Below are 24,260 nucleotides of genomic sequence, written 5' to 3' on the forward strand. Positions count from 1 at the left end.
TAATGCTGTTTAGCTCCAGTCTCCCATCCATAGCTTTGGGATTCTACCCAAATGTAATGACTGCAACAGTAAAACACGAAGAACATAGTACAGTTGTGTACACTTACCATAAATGTAGATGTTTGAGTGTATTCACTGTTGCAGTCCAGGTTACCAGCCCGCCATCCCCCCTTTTATTCTGGACTTTCTTTTTTCTTCACTATCTTCTACAACCTATGTGGTGTATTTGCTTGTAGATGAAGGTAAAGTTTGTATTGTTGCATGTATATATAGTTTTATATATATATATATATATATATATATATATATCTGTACTACCTTTTTGGGGGCACCTGACATCTGGGGCAAGAAAAACTGAAGAAAATGGCATCTGCTGCTTGTTTTATACCCCTGATGACCTGACATCATGGAAGAGGAGACAGCAACTGACGCAGGACCCAGGACTTTGGAATTCAGGCTGACTGAGGGCAACCTGCCAGCAGATTACCCAAATGTAATGCCTGCAACAGTGAATACACTCTAACATCTACATTTATGTTAAGTGTACACAACTGTACTTTTCTGCTCATTGTTCTTTTGAGCAACCCATTTTCTCTCATCCCTTGATGAAAATGATTCTCAGAGGTGCTTGTAACTTAAAACCTCCCAGAAGGGCACCTCCTCCAGCATGGGAACTTAATTTTGTTCTAGAGAAGCTCACTCTTCCTCCTTTTGAGCCAGCTGCTTCTGCAGATTCCAAGTTTCTCTCTTGGAAAACAGCTTTCCTCTTTGCTATAACTTCAGTAAGGAGGGTTTCGGAGCTGCAGGCTTTGATGACTTGGCGCCTTTTATTTTCCATCCAGACAGAGTCTCTATGCCTAAAAGGTGGTTTCTATCTTGACTCTTAATCAGTCCATGCACCTTCCTATCTTCTTTCCTAATCCTCTAAATAAAGGTGAAAGGATCCTGCATTCTCTTGATGTTCACAGACAGCTCAGGTTTTACCTGGAAATCAGCTCAGTTATTGGTCAGTTTTGCCCCTGGAGCTCAGGGCAAGGCTATTTCTAAGCAAACCATTTCCAACTGGATTGCACATTGCATCAACTTTTGTTATTCTTTTCATAGCAAGGTTCCTCTTCAAGGGGTTAGGACCCACTTTACTAGAGCAGCTTCCACTTCTGCAGCCTTTTTAGGGTGTGTCCCTACTAAAGATGTTTTGGAGGCTGCCACTTGGTCTTCTGTTCACACTTTCACAAAACATTATAATTTGCCTCTGTTTTCCAGAGCCAGGGCAGGGTTTGCCACTGCTGTTTTCCAGAGCCAGGGCAGGGTTTGCCACTGCTGTGTTGCAGGGCGTTATCTCCAACCCTTGATTCTGGTGGTTCTTCCTCCCTTCTTTCTGGGCTTTGGTAATCAACCCATTTGTTAGGACTGCAACAGTGAAACACAATGAATGTAGTACAGTTGTGTACACTTACCATAAATGTAGATGTTCAAGTGTATTCACTGTTGCAGTCCTGGTTTCCCTCCCTCCTTCCCCCTTTTGGTCCTCTCCTTTTTTCCTGAGGTACAGGCTGGAGTGGAATTGGCATTTGGCTTGGCCTTTTTTCTGGGGGCTTCTGAATGTTATAGCAAGAAAGTGAGGAAGTGATGTCAGCGGCCTCCTTTTGTATTGGGCGCACTGACGTCCTTTACAACCGACATCATTTTTACTTACCTTTGGTATTCTGGCTAACCTGAGGGCTACCGGGAGTCAGATAACCCATTTGTTACGACTTGAACAGTGAATACACTCTAACATCTACATTTATGGTAAGTGTACACAACTGTACTTTTCCAGTCCCTCTCAAGCCTTCTCAGCCCAAACCCAGGGAAAACAGACTACAGTCTCAGGGAATGCAGAGATCTAAACAATGAAGTGTTTCCACCTCAAAACCAGGGAGTGGTAAGCCACCCCCTTATGGGAAAAGTTCACAATGACTTTCCAATTATCCCTCCCAGCCATGCCAAAGTACTTGCGGCCCTAGGAGAAAACTCGTCCTTCATGCAAAAAATTGGATGTCCATTAAATCAGGACCAATGGGTTCTAAACATTGTATCACAAGGATACAGATTCTACTTCCACTCACTGCCAACACCAAGCGAGTTGCCAGACCTTTCTCCAAACCAGTGGGCAGAGGCTCAAAAGCAAGTACTTTCCCTTCTCCATATCAGGGCTATTCAACCTGTTCCAGTAGAACAAAGGGGACAGGGTTTCTACTCCATACTGTTCCTGGTTCCCAGAAAAGAGAGCTCTTGGCACCCGATCCTGGATCTATCAATCCTCAACAAATTTCTGGTGGTCCCAAAATTCAAAACGCTTACACTGCAACAGCTTCTTCCTATGCTAGCCAAGGATGGCTGGTTAGTCACCCTAGACTTAAAAGAAGCTTATCTGCACATCCCCATAATGGAGTCTTGCAGGAAATATCTATGTTTCAGGGCAGGCTCTATGCACTATCAGTTCTCTGCACTTCCCTTTGGCTTATCTACTGCGCCCAGAGTATTCACAAAATGTCTGGCTCCAGCCATTGCATACTGCAGGCAGAGAAATATTCATATCTACACATACTTGGACGATTGCCTGATTCAGGTGGACAGGCAGGAATTGCTACTTCAGCACCTGGCATTTGTAAAGAGACTTCTAACTTCACTGGGATACACCATCAACAAAAAGAAATCACAACTGGTGCCCAGCCAACAAATTGTATTCTTTGGGAGCAAGCTTGAACACAAACTTTCCAAATGGCATTCCTCACTCCAGAAAAGCAGGTCCATTTGACAAAACTATTTCAAGCTAATGGCCAAGAAAACCCAGCTATCTGCAAGGAAAATACTGCAAGCCCTAGGGTTCATGGTCTCATGCATTTTGCTAATTCCATATGCAAGGCTGCATATGAGGAAACTTCTATGGTACTTAAAAAGTCTCTGGTGTCAACGTTCTCAGGACCTGGAAACAGTGATTCCGATCATACCTTGTCGAAGGGCAGAGTTCCTTTGGTGGGCAGAAACATGCAACCACAAGAAGGGACTTCCTTTCACTCAAACCCTCGCTGCCCAAACCCTGACAACAGATGCATCAGACTATGCATGGGGGGCTCACATGGCAGGCAAATGCATTCAAGGCAAATGGAGCCCACAACAAATTCCCCTACATATCAATGAAAAATAAATGCTAGCTGTACAGAATGCTTGACAGTCTTCAAATACTTTATCCTTCCAGGACAGATGTTCTTTGTGTTTCACTGTTGCAATCATCACTTTTGGGTTATCTGCTTGCAAGTCTTGAGTCCTGCATTGGTTGCTGTCCCTTCTTCCATGACGTCAGGTCGTCAGGGGTATAAAACATGCAGCTGATGCCATTACATCAGTCTTTCTTGCCATGCCTGAAGCAGTAGTAGTTCGCAAGTGCCGGTTGGCAGACTCCTGAAATTTTCATTTTCGAGTTTCAGAACCGAAGTCTTCAACTAAAGCTAAGTACCCGGTTGGGGAAAATTTTTCCCTGCTCCTTACCGACGTCAGTAAAAGTTAATTGCATTACTTGTGGAAAGCAAATACCTCCTAAAGATTTTCATTCGTACTGTATTCCTTGCCTAGGCCTTGACCACAACGTACTATGCTGTCAGTTTTGTGCTTTATTTAGTCAGCGCACTATCCGTCTTCTGTATATTTTCACCTCAAAATATTTTGGTTCTCTGTTTAATTATCCAGAAATGTCATCTGTTAGCCATCCGACTACCGGGATTCCGAAAAAATGCAAGGATAAAGACAGAGATAGACTGCCGAGGTTCAAAACTGCCGACGACACTCCTAAGCCAGTTCGCCGGTACTCAGTGAGGCGCTTTCGCAGCCCCTGATACCTGCTACTTCTGATTCGCAGGCCTCTACTGAGACCCATTCGGAGTCCGGTATGCCGCGAGATGCTTCAACTGTGGAACCTGCGGATGCATCTACCTTGGATGGGTCCGGAGCTGCTGTGCAGGCACCGGCTTCTGAGGGTGTATTCAGGCCTACGGACTTGCATATTAAACCGACGCCTCCTTCTTTTAGGCCTAAATCTCGAACCATGCCTAAAAAAATGACACTCAGGCCTCTATGCCTAAAAAACAAATAAGAATGGCTGAAGATCTTATAACTCTAATCCGGGGAAGCCAGCCTCCCCTTCTAAGAGAACTAGGACTGAAGTTGTTTATGAATCTTGTGACCAGGATTTTGATTTTTCTGATTATCTGGATTTGCCCTTCTCTACTTATGAGGATTCTGATGCAGAGGACTCTATCCCCACTGCTTTCCCTCCAGAGGATTTTTCTTTTGGTGAAACCTTACATACCCTAAGGGAGCATTTCCACTGGGAAAGTCAGGATTTTTTTGATTCAAAAAAGAGGCTTAGGGATTTCTTACTCCTGCCTCAGCATAGGCCTTTAGCTTTTCCTCCACTACTAGACATTGTTGATGATGATGCTTTTTCGGAATCTAGTTTGGCCTCTGATTCCTTGCCTCCTGCTCCCAGAAAACCTGACTGATATTACAGGGTTCCTGATTCACACAAGGGACAAATTTTGCACAAGGACTGCCCACAAACAAGCTTGGAAAGTGGATGCTCTGTCCTTCAGCTGGAAAAACCTATCAGTTTATGCCTTTCCTCCTCTGCCTCTGCTCTCCAAAGTACTACTAAAGATCAAACAAGACAAACCAAGGACGATTTTGATTGCACCAGACTGCACCGTGTGTCACTGTTATCCCCATGGCACCTGCCTCAGACTCCTTCCCTGCTGTCTCAGCAGGAGAACCAGATTCTGCACCCTCAGCTTCAAACACTGAACCTTGCAGCCTGGCTAATTACATAATCTCTCCTTTACCTTTCCTCCGTAAACCTGTGCTGGATATCATTTTGGAGGCAAGGAGGCCTAGCACTAGAAAATCCTATGCTGAAAAATGGAAAAGATTCTGTACCTGGAACCGATCTCAAGGGATAAGCAAAGCAGCGCCCAATTTACCTCGGATTTTACAATACTTAACTGAGATGCTTCACAAGGGCTTGTCTTTTTCCTCCATTAAAATCCACGCCTCAGCCATTTCGGCTCATTATAACACAGAACCCCCCCCCCCTTCTCTCATCCACTGCTCAAGCAGTTCCTCAGAGGGGCCAAAAATTTGAGACCACCCAGGAGAGCTCCAACCCCAGCCTGGGACCTTAACTTTGTTTTGGAGAAACTCACTCTACCTCCTTTTGAGCCAGCTGCTACTGCAGATTTAAAATTTCTTTCTTGGAAAACAGCATCTGATATTATTAATCCTCATTCATTCCTTATGTATGGGTATCGGTTCCGAGCCGGCCATCTTCCAAGCTCGTGTCGGCTACAAACTCGAGCTAAAACTCTTCCCCAGAATTACCCTGTCCCTAGCATCTGATATTGTTAATCCTCGTTCATTCCTTACGTATGGGGATTGGTTCCAAGCAGGCGATCTTCCAAGCTCATGTCAGCTACAAACTCTCGAGCTAAAACTCTTACCCAGAATTACCCTCTCCCTGTTACCCCAGATTTTGTTCGCCGAGTCACCATTTGATCGTGTCAAGCTTTCTTCTCTTGAGCTAAGTATAATATTTTGTTGTCATACTAGTCTAAAACAACCTTTTCTCTCAGAAAAGTTTCTAAATTGTTTTCTCTTACCTTATCGCATTTAGTGACTATCCCTTATTAAAATTTTTCAGTCTTTTTTACCGTGAGGTATTTTCTTCTATACCATCGTTGGTAGACCCCTTTCTTCATTACCTTCGGGTATTTCTTGTACTATTGCTGGTATTTTTTTTCTGATTTCCTATCATGGCAGATAAAAAAGGTAGTCCAGGTAGTCCAGGATTTAAGAGATGTTCAGATTGTGAACATAAATTACCTACTTCAGTTGCACATTCTCTGTGTGTCTATTGCTTGGGTGTGCCTCATTTATCAGTTGATCCGCCCTGTGGAATTACAGGACGTTGATAGAGGAAAAATTGATGTTCATTGTGTTACACTGCTGCAGTCATTACACTTGGATTATCCTGCCGTCAGGCAGTCCCGCAGTCGGCCAGAGTTCAAAAGTCTTGGTCCGGCGTCTGTTGCTGTCGCTTTTTCCCTGATGTCAGTGCGCCAGGGGTATAGAAGATGCATCCGACTCCATTTTCTTCAGTCTTTCTTGCCGCGCAGTGCCCGAAGTAGAAGCAGTTCGCAAGTGCCGGTCGGCCGACTCCTGAGATTTTCAAAGTCGAATTTCAGATCCGAAGTCTTCAATAAAGCTAAGTACCCCGTTGGGGAAACTTTTTTCTTGCCTCAGACCGATGTCAGAAAAATTTAAGAATTGTATTTCTTGTGGGAAGCAAATACTTCATAAGGACTTCCACTCTTACTGTATTCTATGCCTAGGCCCTGATCACGACGTTACTAGTTGTCGGTTTTGTGCTACATTTAACAAACGCACTATAAAAAGATGTTTTGATTTTGTTTTGCACTACTTTGGCTGAAGGTTCAATTATACCTTGCCGTCGGATCAACCGACGACCGCATGCAAAGACAAGGATAAAGACAGGCATCAGAGGTCCAAAACTGACGACAAAGCCTCTTCTAGGCCAGTCGCCGGTTCTCAGTGAGGTGCTTTCGCAGCCCCTGACACCCGTTACCTCAGAGCCACAGGCCACCTCCGAGTCCCACGTGGAGACAACTAGGCGTCTGGAAACTCAAGGTATTGGGCCTATGGAAACTAATACCTCAGATGGGTCTGGAGCTGCTGAGCAGGTATCGGCTTCTGAGGGTGTTTTCAGACCTTCACAACTTACCATTAAAGCAACAGCCAAGACAAAAGTACCGTTAAAGACAAAGAAGCAAGTACAGCATTCTCCTTGACAGTCCTGCATGCCTAAGAAACAGATGCTTAAAATGGCCGAAGACCTCATTACATCAGGGGGTTCCCATCCCCCTCCTGAGAAAAGGCCTAGGTAGGATACAGACTATGATTCCTCTGATCAGGTTTCCATTTGCTCTGATTCCTCTTCAGATCAGGGATACTCTTTCCCCCTATGAGGACTCTGATGCTGAAGAATCTATCCCTTCAGCCTCTCTTCCTGAGGATTATTCTTTTGGGGAAACTTTACATACCATGAGGGAGCATTTCCATTGGGAAAGTCAGGATTATTCAGAATCCAAGAAAAGGCTCCGGGATTTCCTTTTATTGCCTCAGCACAGGCTTCTGGCTAATGTCCTTCAAGGATGCATCTGCAGTCATAACATATGGGTTGTCCTGCCTCAGGCAGCCCTTCGGTCGGCCGAATTCCAAAGTCTGGGTCTGGCCTCAGCTGATGTCGCACTTCACCCGACGTCATAGCTCCTGGGGTATAAAGGCATCAGCCGACGCCATTTTCCTCAGTCTTTCTTGCCGCGCGGTGCCCGAAGCAGAAGCTGTTCGCAAGTGCCGGTCGGTCAGATCCAGAGATTTCTACTACCGAAGACTTCTAAAAAGCTAAGTACCCCATTGGGGACTCTTTCTTGCCTCAGCCGATGTCAGACAAAGTAAATAATTGTTTAACTTGTGGGAAACAAATACCTCATAAGGATTTCCACTCTTACTGCCTTCCTTGCTTAGGCCCAGACCACGACGTATCAGCTTGTTTAGCCTGTGCTTCCTTCAACCGACGGACACTCAGACGTCGGTCGGAGTTTGCAGAAGAGTTTTTTGGCTCCACTTTTGCATATAAAATGCCGTCGGAAACTCCGACTACACATTTAGCTAAAAAACGCAAGGAAAAGGACCGACACTCGCGGCCCGCGGTTTCGGCTGAAACCACGGTTAGGCCTACCGCGAGTGTCTCGGTTTCGGCTGAAACCGAGACCTCTGTTCTCCCTTCGGCCGAAAGCATGCCTCCGATAACCGAGGCCACACAGGCCATGGGTGAATCAGCTACAGAAATTACTGCTGAAGAAGCAGGCACCTAAGATTTGTCTGACACTATTCCGTTGGACATCTCTACTCCTGCACGTGGGGCAGCTAGACCCCCTGCTTCTATGTCTATCAAGGCCTTTTCCAGGGCTAAAGCAGTCAAACTTTCCAAGGCCTTACCTACAAAAGCTCCCTCTCATAGGCCTACCTCAAGTTCCCAGATTCTCAGCCTTGCTGAGGACCTTATTTCTCTGATCAGGGGATCCCAACCTCACCCAGACAGGGCCTCTCAACCCCCTCCTGATAAGAGGCCTAGGACTGAACCCCCTGAACCTCTCTCCTCTGACTATTCCTCGGATGGTTCAGATTTATCTGACCATCAGGAAGGCCCTTACTCACCTTACGAGGATTCTGATGCAGAAGACTCCATTCCTTCTGCTTCACCTCCAGAAGAATTTTCATTTGGGGAAACCCTACACTCAATGAGGGAACACTTCCAATGGCAGGGTCAGGATTTTTCTGATTCTAGGAAAAGGCTGAGGACTTTTTTACACTTACCACAGCATAGGCCTTTAGCCGTACCACCTGTACTATCAGTTGTTGATGATGCATATAATGATGCCAGTACTGCCCCTGATTCTCTTCCTCCGGCCCCTGCCAAACCTGACATACTACAGGGTCCCGGACTCTCACTACCACTTGTATAAGGCTCATGCTGCAGACCCAGAAACCATTTCTCAGGGCCCTAAAGGTGTTGCAGCTGCCTCTGCCAAAAATCCACTTCCCTCTGAAAGAGAATCTAGAGCATTAGAGAGGTGGGGTAAAAAGGTTTATACATCTGCTACTCTTTCTGCCAGGGCTTTAAACTGTCAATTTCACATGATACAGTACCAGGAATTTTTGTTAGACCAGCTGAATAAAAAGCTGGCCTCTCCTGAACCTATAGACTGTAAGTCCCTTCAGGATTTGGTACATAACTCTCAGCAGGTCAGTAATCACTTCTTAAAATGTGGCTATGATGCACTGGAGGCTTCTTTTAGATCAGCTATGACTGGAGCAGTGATTTGAAGGCATGCCTGGTTAAAAGAACAATCCTTACCAGACCAAGTTAAGTCTAAACTCCTAGATGCTCCTATGGAGAAACAAAGTTTGTTTGGCTCCCCTGCACAGGAGGTTCTAAAGAAAGTGGAAGAAAAAGCAAAATCTGTCCAAACAGTCAAGGATTTTTTGCAGGTCCAACCTCTGAGGTTTAGCAGAAATTGGCCTTCAAAGAATTGGTCCTTTCTAGACTCCTCCAGAGCACAGAGAGGCAGAAATAGACGGCCAAGAGGCAGAAGTCAATCAAGGGGTGCCTACAGGGGTCGTCAGTGGCAACCTGCCAACCAGAGAAGTGCCGCCACAGCTGCGACTACAACCACTTCCACAGGGCAGACACAATGACTTGGCTCTGATTCCGCCTACCAGGGAACAACTGGAAGCATCCTTGGGCGGAAAGCTAGCTTTATTTTCAAAAAACTGGCATTGCATTACAGGAGACAAATGGACTTTACAAACAATAGACAAGGGCTACAGATTTCACTTCCACACTCTACCAAAAAAGAGAGGAATGCCAAACCTTCCACCAAGCCAAAAATCAGAGGCTCTAAAACAAATCATCAGCTTACTAAGGATGAGAGCAATAGAAAAGGTACCATCTATGGAACAAGGCCAAGGATTTTACTCCAGACTATTCCTTGTACCAAGAAAAGAAAATCAATGGAGGCCTATTCTCGACTTGTCCGCACTGAACACATATCTCATTGTTCCAAAATTCAAAATGCTGACCCTACAGCAACTTCTTCCCATGTTGGGCAAGGAGTCTTGGCTGGTGACTCTAGATCTCAAGGAGGCATACCTGCACGTCCCTATAAGACAAGATTGCAGAAGACACCTCAGATTTCTTGCAGGATCAGAGCATTATCAATTCTCAGCATTGCCCTTTGGCTTATCTACTGTGCCCAGAGTATTCACGAAATGCCTGGCATCAGTAATTGCTCATTGCAGGCTTCAGGGAATTCAAATTTACCTATACCTGGACGACTGCCTAATACAAGCGGACAACAAGACACAAATAATAAAGGATTTGGCCAATGTCATACAACTGCTGCAAGCCTTGGGATACACAGTCAACATTCAAAAGTCAAGACTAGTGCCATCCCAAAGGATAACATTTTTGGGTGCAGAACTGGATGCAATAACTCAGATGGCTTTTCTCACAGAGGAAAAACAAAAGCAACTACCAGTCTATTTCATGGCATTAACAACACAAACTCAGCTTACTGCAAGGAAAGTCCTGCAGGCCCTGGGTTACATGGCATCCTGCATAATATTGATCCCACATGCCAGGCTGCATATGAGAAAATTACAATGGTACCTAAGGAATGTATGGTCTCAACACAAACACAGTCTAGAAGCCCAGATACCAATCATTCCATGTCTGAAAAAAGAATTCCTGTGGTGGGCTCAGGCCTGTCAGATAAACAGAGGATTGCCTTTCCACAAACCACATCCAAGGCAGACCATCACCACGGACGCCTCAGACCTAGGCTGGGGGGCACACATGGAAGACAAGTGTATCCAAGGCCTATGGTCCCAAGACCATCTGAATCTACACATAAATCTAAAGGAGATGCTGGCAGTGAAACATGCAATCGAGGCATTCAGACCATTCCTCCAACAAGGACACCTGCTGATAAGGACGGACAATACCACAGTCATGTGGTACATCAACAAACAGGGAGGTACACACTCATACCCTCTATGCCGGATGGCAATGGACCTGTGGAACTTGGCTCTGAATCTCAACATCCAACTGCAGGCCAGATTTTGTACCAGGAAAAGAGAATTCACTAGCAGACAGCTTAAGCAGAACTACCACCGATGCTCACGAATGGATGCTGCATCCAGATATCTTCAAAACCATAACAAAGAAATGGGGAATGCCAGAGATAGACCTGTTCGCCTCCCCACACAACCACCAACTGAAGAAATTCTGCTCAAGAGTATACCACCCACTTGCCTGGAGGGTGGACTCCCTTTCTTTCAGCTGGAAGGCCCTGACAGTATATGCCTTTCCACCTCTTCCTTTGATGTACAAAGTTCTACTGAAGATCAAAGAGGAACAGCCAAAGGTAATTCTGATAGCTCCAGACTGGCCAAGGCAACATTGGTACCCGCTACTGAGAAGCACGTCTCGGACGCACTCATGGCCTCTACCTCTATGTCCCTTACTTCTAACACAGAACAACTACAAGACCCTGCATCCAAACTTGAAAACGCTGCAGCTAACTGCTTGGAAAATTGCATAAAACAAAACCAACCTGATTTATCTCAGAGGGTTAAGGACATTATCCTGGAGGCTCGCAGACCCTCCACAAGGAAAACATATTCAGCCAAATGGAAAAGATTCCTCATTTGGAGTGCAGAAAAGGGAGAAAATGTCACACTGGCAAACCTAGCACACATCCTGGAATACTTAGCAGAACTGTTCCACAATGGCCTGTCCTACTCCATTAAGATTCATGCATCAGCAATTTCAGCAGAGTACAACATGGATCCTCCTGTCTTCTCTCATCCTCTCCTCAGGCAATTCTTGAGAGGAATCAAAAACGTAAAGCCTCCAAGGAAACCACCTCTGCCTGCATGGGATCTCGACTTTGTGCTAGAAAAATTAACACCCCCCCCCTTTTGAACCAGCAGCAACAGCAGACTTACAGTTCTTATCTTGGAAAACTGCCTTCCTGCTAGCAATCACTTCAGCAAGAAGGGTTTCTGAGTTGCAGGCATTAATGGCAGTGCAGCCTTTCCTTATCTTCCATCAGGATAGAGTGTCTCTGAGAACCAATCCTACTTTTATGTCAAAGGTGGTCTCCAGGGTATCCTTGAACCAAGCTATACATTTACCTACATTCTTCCCCAACCCACAGAACAGGGGGGAAAAACTACTACACACCTTGGATGTACACAGACAACTACGCTACTATCTGGACAGAACTAAGGCCAGCAGAAAAACTGACCAGCTTCTGGTAGCATATGCAACAGGAGTGCAAGGAAAAGCAATTTCAAAACAGACAATCTCAAAATGGATAGGAAATTGCATTAGATTCTGCTACTCATTTCATGGAAAGACAACTCCTGAAAATATCAGGCCTCACTCCACAAGAGCTACAGCCACCACTACAGCTTTCCTACGAGGAGTGGCTACCAAAGACATTTTAGAAGCTGCTACTTGGAGCTCCGTGCATACATTTGCCAAGCATTATAATCTTCCTTTATACTCCAGATCCCGAGCAGGTTTTGCAACTGCTGTTTTACAAGGGATCTTAACTACACCATCATTATCTTAGTGCCTCCTCCCCCAGTTTGGCTATGGTATTTTACCCATATGTTATGACTGCAGATGCATCCTTGAAGGACATAGTACAGTTTTGTACCTACCATAAATGTAGATGTCCGATAGGTATGCATCTGCAGTCAGGATTACCCACCCTCCGTTCCCTCTGTGGTATTCCTAGGGTACTTACCCCTCTTTTAGCTAGCTGGGGGAATCTATTATGGTGTATTTGTTTGTATGTATATATGTATATATATATTTTGCTTTCTACTGTTTGGAATTTTCTACATTTATCCAAATTTAGCCTTCCTAGAGGGCACCTGGCATCTGGGGCAAGAAACACTGAGGAAAATGGCGTCGGCTGATGCCTTTATACCCCAGGAGCTATGACGTCGGGTGAAGTGCGACATCAGCTGAGGCCAGACCCAGACTTTGGAATCCGGCCGACCGAAGGGCTGCCTGAGGCAGGACAACCCATATGTTATGACTGCAGATGCATACCTATCGGACATCTACATTTATGGTAGGTACAAAACTGTACTTTTTGCCTGTACTAGATATTGTGGATGATATGTTCTCTGAATCCAGCTTATCTCCTGATTCTTTGCCCCCTGCACCAGCCAAGCCAGATAGGTATTATAGAGTCCTTGACTCTCACAAGTTTTTTTATAAAAACCCTTCTGCTGATCCAGAAACTATTTCCCAGGGTCCAAAAGGGGTTAAGGCTTCTATTGCAAAAAATCCAGTACCCTCTGACAGAGATTCCAGAGCTTTGGATAGATGGGGGAATAAAGTTTACACTTCTGCAACTTTAGCAGTAAGGGCTTTAAATTGCCAGTTTCACATGCTTAAGTACCAACAATATTTAATGGCTCAGTTAAAACAGAAAATGCTTGCAAGCTCAGAAGCTCCTGACTGTAAAGAAATGCAGGATTTATTGCATGCAGTTGAACAGGTGGGAAAGCATACTCTGCAATGTGGTTTTGATTCTTTAGAGGCCTCTTGTAGAGCCACAGTTACAGGTTCTGTGATGCGAAGACATGCTTGGTTAAAAGAACAGAGTTCACCTGATCATGTTAAGGCAAAATTATTGGATGCTCCTTTACAGCATGATACCTTGTTTGGTGTTAAGGCAGAAGAGGTGTTAAATAAAATGTAGGATAAAGCTAAATCTATGCAAACAGTCAAGGATTTCTTACAGGTACAGCCACCTCGATTTAGCAGAAATTGGCCAACAAAGAATTGGTCCTTTCCAGTGTCAGACAGGCCACAGAGAGACAGATACAGACGCCCAAGAGGCAGATCTCAACCCCAAGGCTCTAACTGACAACGACGTGGGGCACCTCAACCCCACAAGGAGGTGAGGACAAGTCTCAACCTTACAGGAAACAGTCCCAATGACTTCCCCCTTCATACGCCAAGCACTTCCCTTTTGGCAGCCCCCTTAGGGCGAAAACTAGCACTTTTTTCAAAACTGGCAAACAATCACCCAAGACAAATGTGTTCTGAATGTTGTGTCTCAAGGTTACAGGTTCCACTTTCATACTTTACCAAGGCTAAAAGGAATGCCAGACCTGCCACAGAATCAATGGGCAGAGGCACAAAAACAAATTTCAGCTCTCATGGACATGAGAGCTATTCAAAAAGTACCACAACAGGAACAAGGACAAGGATTTTACTCTACTCCTCCTGGTCCCCAGAAAGGACAAGGCCTGGAGGCCCATACTAGACCTTTCAATTCTAATTCAAAATGTTGACATTACAGCAACTTCTACCTCTGGACCTCAGAGGCATACCTGCATGTCCCTATCAGACAAAATTGCAGAAGATACCTCAGATTCAAAGCTGGTACAATGCACTACCAATTCTCTGCACTGCCCTTTGGCTTATCTACTGCGTCCAGCATCTTTACAAAGTGCCTGGCACCAGTAATTGCATTTTGCAGACAAAACGGAATTCAAATATATCCATACCTGGACGACTGCCTCATTCAAGCAGAGACAAAGGACATTTTTCTACAGCATCTGGCATTTGTAAAAAGGTTGCTAATTTCTCTTGGGTACACAGCAAACGAAAAGAAGTCAAAACTAGTGTCCTCACAACAGATTATATTCCTGAGTGCCAGCTTAAATACAGTGGCCCAGATGGCTTATCTCATGCCAGACAAACAAATTCAATTAACTCAATATTTTCAATTACTGGCAAAAAAGTCCCATCTCCCTGCGAGAAAAATTCTGCAGGCCCTGGGATTCATGGCATCCTGCATACTACTAATACCATATGCCAGACTGCATATGAGAAAATTACTATGGTACCTAAAAAGTGTTTGGACTCAACACTCTCGCAGTTTAGAAGCAGTAATACCAATGATTCCCTGCCTACAACAGGGGATTCGTTTAGGTGACATGCCTGTGCCCACCATCAAGGGTCGGCCTTTTACCCTACCCACAGCCAGGCAGACTCTGATGCTTCGTGGACCACAGACCAGATGCATCTTCACATCAATCAAAAAGAGATGTAGACTGTTCAAAATGCCCTAACAGCTTTCAAGGACCTTCTGCACCCAGGACAATTGTTATTAAAGACAAACAACACCACAGTAATGTGGTACATAAACAAGCAAGGGGGCAGTCATTCTTATCCCCTATGCAGGCAAGCCATGACCTTGTGGAACACAGCTCTAACGTATCAAGTTCATCTGCCAGCACAATTCCTGCCAGGAAAGAAAAATACTCTGGCAGACTATCTAAGCAGAAATATCATGGACCCTCACGAATGGAAATTGAATCCACAAATCTTCAGCATGGTAATGCAAAAATGGGGATGCCCAGACATAGATCTTTTTGCCTCCCCACTGAATTGCCAACTCCAAAAATTCTGCACAAGGACTTATCACACACAAGCATGGAAAGTGGATGCTGTCTTGGTCAGCTGGAAAAGCCTAAAAGTTTATTCCTTCTCACCACTGCCTCTCTTTTCAACGGTACTCCTAAAAGCCAGACAAGAAAAATCACAGATGAACCTGATTGCTCCAGACTGGCCACGCCAGCACTGGTACCTAGTCTTAAAGAACTTAGCTCAAGGCCCACCATGGATTTTGCCTCAAATTCCACACCTTCTGACTCGACAACACAATCAGATCCTGCACGGTCAGCTCAAAACCCTAAACCTGGCTGCATGGCAGATTCATTAGTCAAACAGGCAACACCTCTCTCTAAAGCTGTTATGGATGTCATTTTGGAGGCCAGGAGGCCTAGCACCAGGAAAGCTTACTCAGAAAAATGGAAGAGATTCTGCGCCTGGAACCCTTGACCCTCTTGTTCCAAACATTCCACAGATTTTACAATACTTAACTGAGATGCTGGACAAAGGCCTATCATTCTCATCAATTAAGATCCACGCCTCTGCCATTTCAGCACATTACAACACAGATCCTCCTTTATTCTCTCATCCCTTGCTAAAGCAGTACCTCAGAGGGGCTAAAAACATAAGACTGCCCCGGAGAGCACCAACACCAACTTGGGACCTCAATTTCGTTTTGGAAAAACTGACCCTGCCACCTTTTGAGCCAGCCAATACAGCCGATCTAAAATTTTTATCATGGAAAACAGCTCTGCTCCTGGCAGTAAGTTCAGCACGAAGAGTCTCAGAGCTTCAGGCATTAATGGCAGTGGAACCTTTTATAATTTTTCATCAGGACAGGGATGTCCTTCAAGAAAGCAACTGCAGTCCTGACATATGGATTGTCCTGCCTCAGGCAGCCCCTCGGTCGGCCGGATTCCAAAGTCTGGGTCCGGCGTCGGCTGATGTCGCCTCTTCCCCGACGTCAGAGTGGCTGGGGTATAAAAGCATCAGCCGACACCATCTTCTTCTGTCTTTCTTGCCGCGCAGTGCCCGAAGCAGAAGCAGTTCGCAAGTGCCGGTCGGCCAGCTCCTGTGTTTTCAGTTACCGAAGTCATCAAAAAGCTAAGTACCCCATTGGGGAACCTTTTCTTGCCTCAGCCGATGTCAGATAAAACTGCAAAAGTTAATAATTGTTTGTCTTGTGGTAAACAAATACCTCATAAGGACTTCCATTCTTACTGCCTTCCCTGCCTGGGCCCAGACCACGACGTATCGGCCTGTGCTGCCTGTGCTCGCTTCAATAAGCGCACACTCAGGCGCCGGGCAGATTTTGCTGAAGACTTTTTTGGGGAAAATTTCTCCTATATCATGCCGTCGGAACAACCGACAACACATATTTCCAAAAAACGGAAGGACCGGGACCGACATTCTCGGCCCGCAACTTCCACAGACGCCACGCCAAAGCCTACCGCGAGTGCATCAGTCTCTTTGGAGGCGGTAATTCAACCGCTCCAGACTGACACCGCTTTACCGCACACTTCGGTCCCGGAGGTTTCCCCGGTACCGGTTGTTGTTTTTCCTCCTGAAACCGAAGCCCAGGATTTACCTGACACCATTCCGGTGGATAAAGTTACTCCAGCACGTGGGGCAGCTAGGCCTCCGGTCTCTGTCCATCAAGGCCTACACACGTGCCAAGGCTGCCAGCCAGGCTAAGGCTCACCCTCCTAAAGCCTTTTCCCAGGGTTCCACTTCTGATAAACAGATCATGACTTTAGCTGCAGATCTAATTTCTTTAATCAGAGGTTCTCAGGCACATCCAGACAGAGGTTCTCAGCCGCCTGCAGATAAAGGGCCTAGGGTTGAGCAGACAGATACCCTTTCCTCAGATGAAGCCTCTGGGGTCTCAGACCATTCAGATTCCCAGGAAGAATCCTTCCAGGCCTACGAGGATTCTGATGCTGATTAATCCATTTCTTCTGCCTCTCCTCCATGGGATATTTCTTTCGGGGAAGTTCTCCACTCCATGAGAGAGCATTTTCAGTGGCAGGGCCAGGATTTCTCTGACTCCAGGAAAAGGCTACGTACTTTCCTTAAGTTACCCCAGCACAGGCCTTTAGCTATTCCACCAGTGTTAGATGTATTGGATGATGTGTACTCAGATTCCAGTGCTTCCCCTTATTCTCTCCCTCCTGCTCCTGTCAAGCCAGACAGATATTACAGGGTTCCTGAAACTCATAAGCATCTCTTTAAGGCCCACTCTGTGGATCTAGAAACTATTTCATAGAAACTATTTCACAGGGGCCCAAAGGAATGGCCACCTCCACGGCCAAAAACCCTTTGCCCGCAGACAGGGAATCTAGGTCCTTGGTGAGATGGGGCAAAAAAGTTTATACCTCAACCACCCTTGCCATGAGGGCACTTAACTGTCTTTTTCATATGTTTCAGTATCAGGATTACTTGATGGATGATTTGCAGAAAAAGTTAGCCTCACCTGAGCCTTTAGATAGAAAGGCCTTGCAGGATTTGGTTCATAACACTCAGCAGGTTAGCAATCATTTTCTTCAGTGTGGTTATGATGCATTGGAAGCTTCATGTAGGGCAGCTATGACAGGGGCAGTCATACGTAGACATGCTTGGTAGAAAGAACAGGCATTGCCAGATAATGTTAAAGTAAAGCTCCTAGATGCACCACTGGAAAAACAGAAGCTATTTGGCGCTAATGCACAGGATGCGTTTGAAATCCATTGAGGAAAAGGCTAAATCATTACAAACAGTCAGATTTCCTCCAGGTTCAGCCACCGAGGTTCAGCAGGAATTGGCCTTCAAAGAATTGGTCCTTTCCAGACACTGACAAATTCCAAAGGGGAAAAAACAGGCGTGCTCGAGGTAGAGGGCAATACAGAGGCCCCTACAGGGGCCGCCAGTGGCAACCAACTAATCAGAGAAGTGGCGCAGGGACTTCCACTGCTCCACAGGGACAATCACAATGACTTGGCTTTGACACCGCCGACCAAGGCTCAAAGAGAAGCACCTTTAGGCAGAAAATTATCCTTATTTTCAAAGAATTGGCACGTCTTAAAAAAAGGACAAATGGATTCTGGACATAATAGACAAAGGTTACAGGTTCCACTTCCATACCTTACCAACAAGACAAGGCATGCCAAACCTGCCACAAAATCAAAGGGCAGAGGCACTCGTACAAGTTTCAAACCTGTTACAGATCAAAGCAATAGAAAAGGTTCCTCCTCAGGAACAAGGCCAGGGATTCTACTCAAGACTGTTCCTTGTTCCAAGAAAAGAAAAGCAATGGAGACCTATACTGGACTTGTCCGCTCTAAACACTTTTCTCATTGGGCCAAAATTCAAAATGCTGACGTTATAGCAACTTCTTCCCATGCTGGACAACGTGTCTTGGCTGGTTACTCTGGACCTCAAGGAGGCATACCTGCATGTCCCAATCAGAGACAGTTGCAGAAGATACCTCAGATTTCTTGCAGGGTCAGAGCATTATCAATTCTCAGCATTGCCGTTTGGCTTATCTACTGCGCCCAGAGTATTCACAAAATGCCTGGCATCAGTAATTGCACATTGCAGACTCCAGGGGATACAAATATACCCTTACCTGGACGACTGCCTTATACAAGCGGACAGCAAACAAGCCTTGATAAGAAACTTGGACTATGTCATACACTTACTACAGGCTTTGGGATACACAGTCAACATTCAAAAATCAAGACTACTGCCATCCCAACAAATAATTTTTCTAGGAGCCAAACTGGACAAAAATTCACAAATGGCTTTCCTCACAGAAGAAAAACAAGAACAATTACCAGATTACTTCAAAAGCCTAGCAAAGCTCACCCATATGACTGCAAGGAAAATCCTGCAGTCCCTGGGTTTCATGGCATCTTGCATTCTTCTGATTCCACTGGCAAGACTACACATGAGAGAACTACAATGGTACCTAAAAAGTTTATGGTCTCAACACAGCCACAACTTAGAAGAAATTATACCACTCATTCCATGTCTTCAAAAGGAATTTTTGTGGTGGGCACAAGCAAGTCAATTAAACAAAGGCATGTCTTTCAACGAACCTCAAGCAAGTCAAACCATTACAACAGACGCCTCAGATCATGGATGGGGGGCGCACATGGAGGGCAGATGCATGCAAGGGCAATGGGCTCCCCAGGAAATGCATCTGCACATAAATCAAAAAGAGATGTTGGCAGTGATTCATGCAATAGAGGCCTTCAGAAACTTTCTTCAGCAAGGTCATCTGCTAATAGACAGACACCACCACTGTCATGTGGTAAATAAACAAACAGGGAGGCACTCATTCTTACCCCCTCTGCAGACTAACAATGACTCTTTGGGAAAAGGCCCTGAAACTGAACTTACAGTTGCAATCCCAGTTTGTTCCAGGCAAGGACAATGTTCTGGCGGACAGTCTAAGCAGAAACATTTTGGACCCGCACGAATGGATGCTGCATCCAGACATTTTTTCACAAATAACTCATGCATGGGGAAGGCCGGACATAGATCTCTTTGCCTCTCACCTCAATCATCATCTGAAGAAGTTCTGTTCGAGGACACACCATCCTCAAGCCTGGAGAACGGATGCCCTCTCCTTCAGCTGGAATTCTCTGACAATCTATGCATTCCCACCTCTACCATTAATGACCAAGGTGTTACTGAAGATCAAAGCAGAGCAACCAAAGGGTATTTTGATAGCTCCAGACTGGCCAAGGTAGCACTGGTATCCATTACTAAGGAGCATATCTCGCACCAAGCCATGGCCCCTGCCTCAATGGCCTCTGCTTCTAACTCAGCACAATTACAGGACTGTTCATCCCAACCTGCAAACATTGCAGCTGGCGGCTTGGAGGGTTCCATGACTTCTACCCATATCTCTCTCTCCAAAAAAGTTCAAGAGATCCTACTGGAAGCACGCAGACCTTCCACCAGAAAAACTTATTCAGCCAAATGGAAGAGATTCATCACCTGGAATGCCAACAAGGGTCAGGATGTATCAGTAATAAGCATGCCACAGATACTAGAATACTTGGCAGAAATGCTTCATAGTGGCCTTTCATATTCTTCCATAAAAATACACGCTTCAGCAATCTCAGCAAAATACAACTGTGATCCACCTGTGTTTCCACATCCTTTGCTAAGACAGTTTCTAAGAGGGATAAAGAATATCAAACCTCCCAGGAAACCACCAGTGCCTGCATGGGACCTCAACTTCGTCTTGGAAAAATTAAGTCTTCCTCCTTTTGAGCCAGCAGCGTCTTCAGAAATGCAATTTCTCTCCTGGAAAACAGTTTTCCTGTTGGCAGTTACTTCAGCAAGAAGAGTCTCTGAGATACAGGCCCTCATGGCAGTACCTTCATTCCTCATTTTTCATCAGGACAGTTTCTTTAAGAACCAATCCTTCATTCATGCCAAAAGTGATATCCAGGGTGTCTCTAAATCAAGCAATTCACCTGCCTACTTTCTTTCCCAATCCTCAAAATAAAGGAGAAAAGCTGCTGCACACTTTGGACATACACAGACAATTACGCTACTACTTGGACAGAACAAAGGCCAACAGAAAGTCTGACCAGCTATTTGTAGCTTACGCTGCTGGAGTGCAAGGAAAGGCAGTTTCCAAACAAACAATTTCAAAATGGATTGGACACTGCATCAGATTCTGTTACTCTTTCCATGGAAAATGTGTGCCAGCCAATATCAGGCCACACTCCACCAGAGCTATAGCCACCTCCACAGCCTTTCTAAGAGGGGTGGCTACAAAGGACATTCTAGAAGCTGCTACATGGAGCTCCGTGCATACATTTTCCAAACACTACAACCTGCCTTTATACTCCAGATCCCGAGCAGGCTTTGCTTCGGCAGTCCTGCAGGGCATTTTAGCTACACCATCTTTTTCTTAGATCCTACCACCCCCAGCCTGGCTATGGTATTCAACCCATATGTCAGGACTGCAGTTGCATTCTTGAAGGACATAGTACAGTTTTGTACCTACCATAAATGTAGATGTCCGATAGATATGCAACTGCAGTCAGGTTTACCCTCCCTCCTACCCCTCTGTAATTTACCTTTTTGGGTCCACTACCCCTTTTCCAACTTAGCTGGGGATAGCTTTTATGGTGTATCTGTTTATTACTATTGTGCATGTCTGGAATTGTATGCATTCTCTAAATTTAGCCTTCCTTGGAGGGCACCTGGCATCTGGGGCAAGAAACACTTAAGAAGATGGCGTTGGCTGATGCTTTTATACCCCAGCCGCTCTGACGGGGAAGAGGCGACGTCAGCCGATGCCGGACCCAGACTTTGGAATCCGACCGACCGAGGGGCTGCCTGAGGCAGGACAACCCATATGTCAGGACTGCAGTTGCATATTTATCGGACATCTACATTTATGGTAGGTACAAAACTGTACTTTTCTTTTAGGACAAACCCTACTTTTATGTCAAAGGTGGTATCTAGTGTGGCTCTTAACCAAACCATCCATCTGCCAACTTTTTATCCAAACCCCAGAATAAAGGGGAGAAACTTCTGCACTCTTTGGACATACACAGGCAGCTACACTTCTACTTGGACAAAACAAAAGCTTTCAAGAAAACTGAGCAACTGTTTGTAGCATATGCTGCAGGATCACAGGGCAAGGCCATTTCAAAGCAGACTATCTCCAAATGGGTAGGACACTGTATTCGTTACTGCTACACACAGCATGGAAAATCAGTCCCTAATAACATTAGGCCACATTCCACCAGGGCAACAGCCACGTCAACAGCCTTTCTCAGTGGAGTACCTACCAAGGAAATTTTGGAGGCTGCAACTTGAGTTCAGTGCACGCCTTTACCAAGCATTACACCTTGCCTCTTTACTCTAAATCCAGAGCAGGATTTGCCACTGCAGTTCTGCAGGGCCTCATAGCCAATCCTAACTCTTTATAGACTAGCCACCCAACCTTAACTTTGGGATTCTACCCAAGTGTAATGACTGCAGCAGTGTAACACGATGAACATAGTACAGTTTTGTACCTACCATAAATGTAGATGTTTGAGTGTTCACACTGCCGCAGTGCAGGTTACCCTTCCTCCATCCCCTCTGAACTAGCTGGACTTATCTATACCTTTCTATCCTACACAACCTTTGTGGTGTATTTGCTTGTAACTGAAGGTATTGTTTTTTATTTTGTATGCATATTTTTTATTAGCAATATGTATTGCCTGCCTACTTGAGGGCACCTGACATCTGGGGCAAGAAAAACTGAAGAAAATGGCATCGGATGCATCTTATATACCCCTGGCACACTGACGTCAGGGAAGAAGCGACAGCAATTGATGCCGGACCAAGACTTTTCAACTCTGGCTGACTGCGGGACTGCCTGACGGCAGGATAACCCAAGTGTAATGACTGCAGCAGTGTGAACAAAACATCTACATTTATGGTAGGTACAAAACTGTACTTTACTGAAGGGGCTACTCAAATCTCCTTTTTCAGATGCTATTTCTGGGTCAGAGGCTTCAACCCCTCCCAAGATCCCATAAGAAAAAGACGTACCTTAAAAGTATACTGAAGCAGCTGCTTTTCAGGTAAGTGCTTAAGTTCAAAGTCAGTAGCAAGGATGGTTCAGTAAGTGTAATTTAGATGTGTAGTTAAGACAAAACATGTAGAAGTAATTTAAATCTGTCACTGCAGTATAGCACTATCTTGCATTAAAAAAAAATGCCTTTACTCTCTGTTGAGGTGTTGGAGCACATAATTAAAGCACCAGACCAATAAACTGTTTTCTTTTCAAAAATATTTTTTAGAAATTTGCATTCCTTTAAAGGCTTGAAGAAAGCATATTTTAGTAGCATATTTTTGTATGCTACTGACACTTAGCTGAGTGGAGGTGCTCTTCACCCTGTTGAGTCATAAGGATCCTTGGTTTTCCACTCAAAAACTGAAACTGTGTCCGTCCCAAAAATCATACACAAGTGGGTTGTGTTTGTCTGTTTTGGATGGGAGGAAGAAAATTCACCTTGGGAAATCACGTCAGTTGTCCTGCTAGACAGGGGTCCAGGGAAGTAAATGGTGTGGGAAGAAATAACCAGGGAATTATGGCTAGGTTTGTATAGGCCTAGGGCCAATGGCCTAGTGCCAACCTATGATCATTCAAAGGCCAAATCTTTTCCTTCGTCCCAGACTGGGGACTCCCACCAACCGAGACCCAAGAAGGCTAAGCTTTCTACTTCGGATCTGACTCTTTCGGCTCCAGTGCTTTTGGTGCCTAGACCTTCGGCACCGAGGCCATCGGTGCCATCTGTGATTTCGGCACAGACTAGTGTGCCCTTTACCTTATCAGTGCCGAGGGGCTCCTCGGTTTAGACCTCTCTACTGGGACTGACTATCCAGTCGGCACAGACTGTAACCACATCGGCTCTGATGCCTTACCCGTAATCGACAACTCAGTTATTGACACCAAATTTTTTCGGTCCCAGCCTCAGCACCGACAACCACTTCGGCATCGACCTTATTGTCAGTGCAGACCATGACTTCGGCACCGATTTCCTCTGTGCAGACACCTGTAGTTCAGTCTGTTACGGCTCCGTTGTTTTTAGTGCAGACTGGAGAGGTGGGCACAAAGCTTGTCCCATCTGTGGATAGATCTGACTCTCCCTCAGCCGTGTCTGTGAAATCCACTAGAAGTCTCTCTGAACACGATGTGTTGCGTCTTGTGGTTCAAGTGCTTTTGGCCAGAGGTATCCCGCCCCCCAGGACCTATCCTTCTTTGGGAGGTGATCACCCTTTGCCAAAGACTCCTACTAATTCTCCTCCTTCATTGCCTTTGAAGCCCCTTGATATAACACAGTCCTTCCCCCTCTACGGTTCCGTTTATGGACCTCACTAAGGAACCACAGTTGCCTTCGTGGCAGGAGAGTTTTGCTACGACCCAGGAGGTCAGCTGTGGCATATGTAATTTGGTGTTTCACAGCCTGCCGACTCGGAGTCCCTTAGGGGAGGGGTGACCCCTGTTCTGGACACTCACCCCTCTTCAGGTGGACTGGCCTTACAACTAATGGAGAAGGCATTGATGTTTGCTGGTGATACTGTGCTGTCAATT

This window comes from Protopterus annectens, chromosome 4.part0 (assembly GCF_019279795.1).
Source record: "Protopterus annectens isolate FY-2018-M chromosome 4.part0, PAN1.0, whole genome shotgun sequence".
Lineage (NCBI taxonomy): Eukaryota > Metazoa > Chordata > Ceratodontiformes > Protopteridae > Protopterus > Protopterus annectens.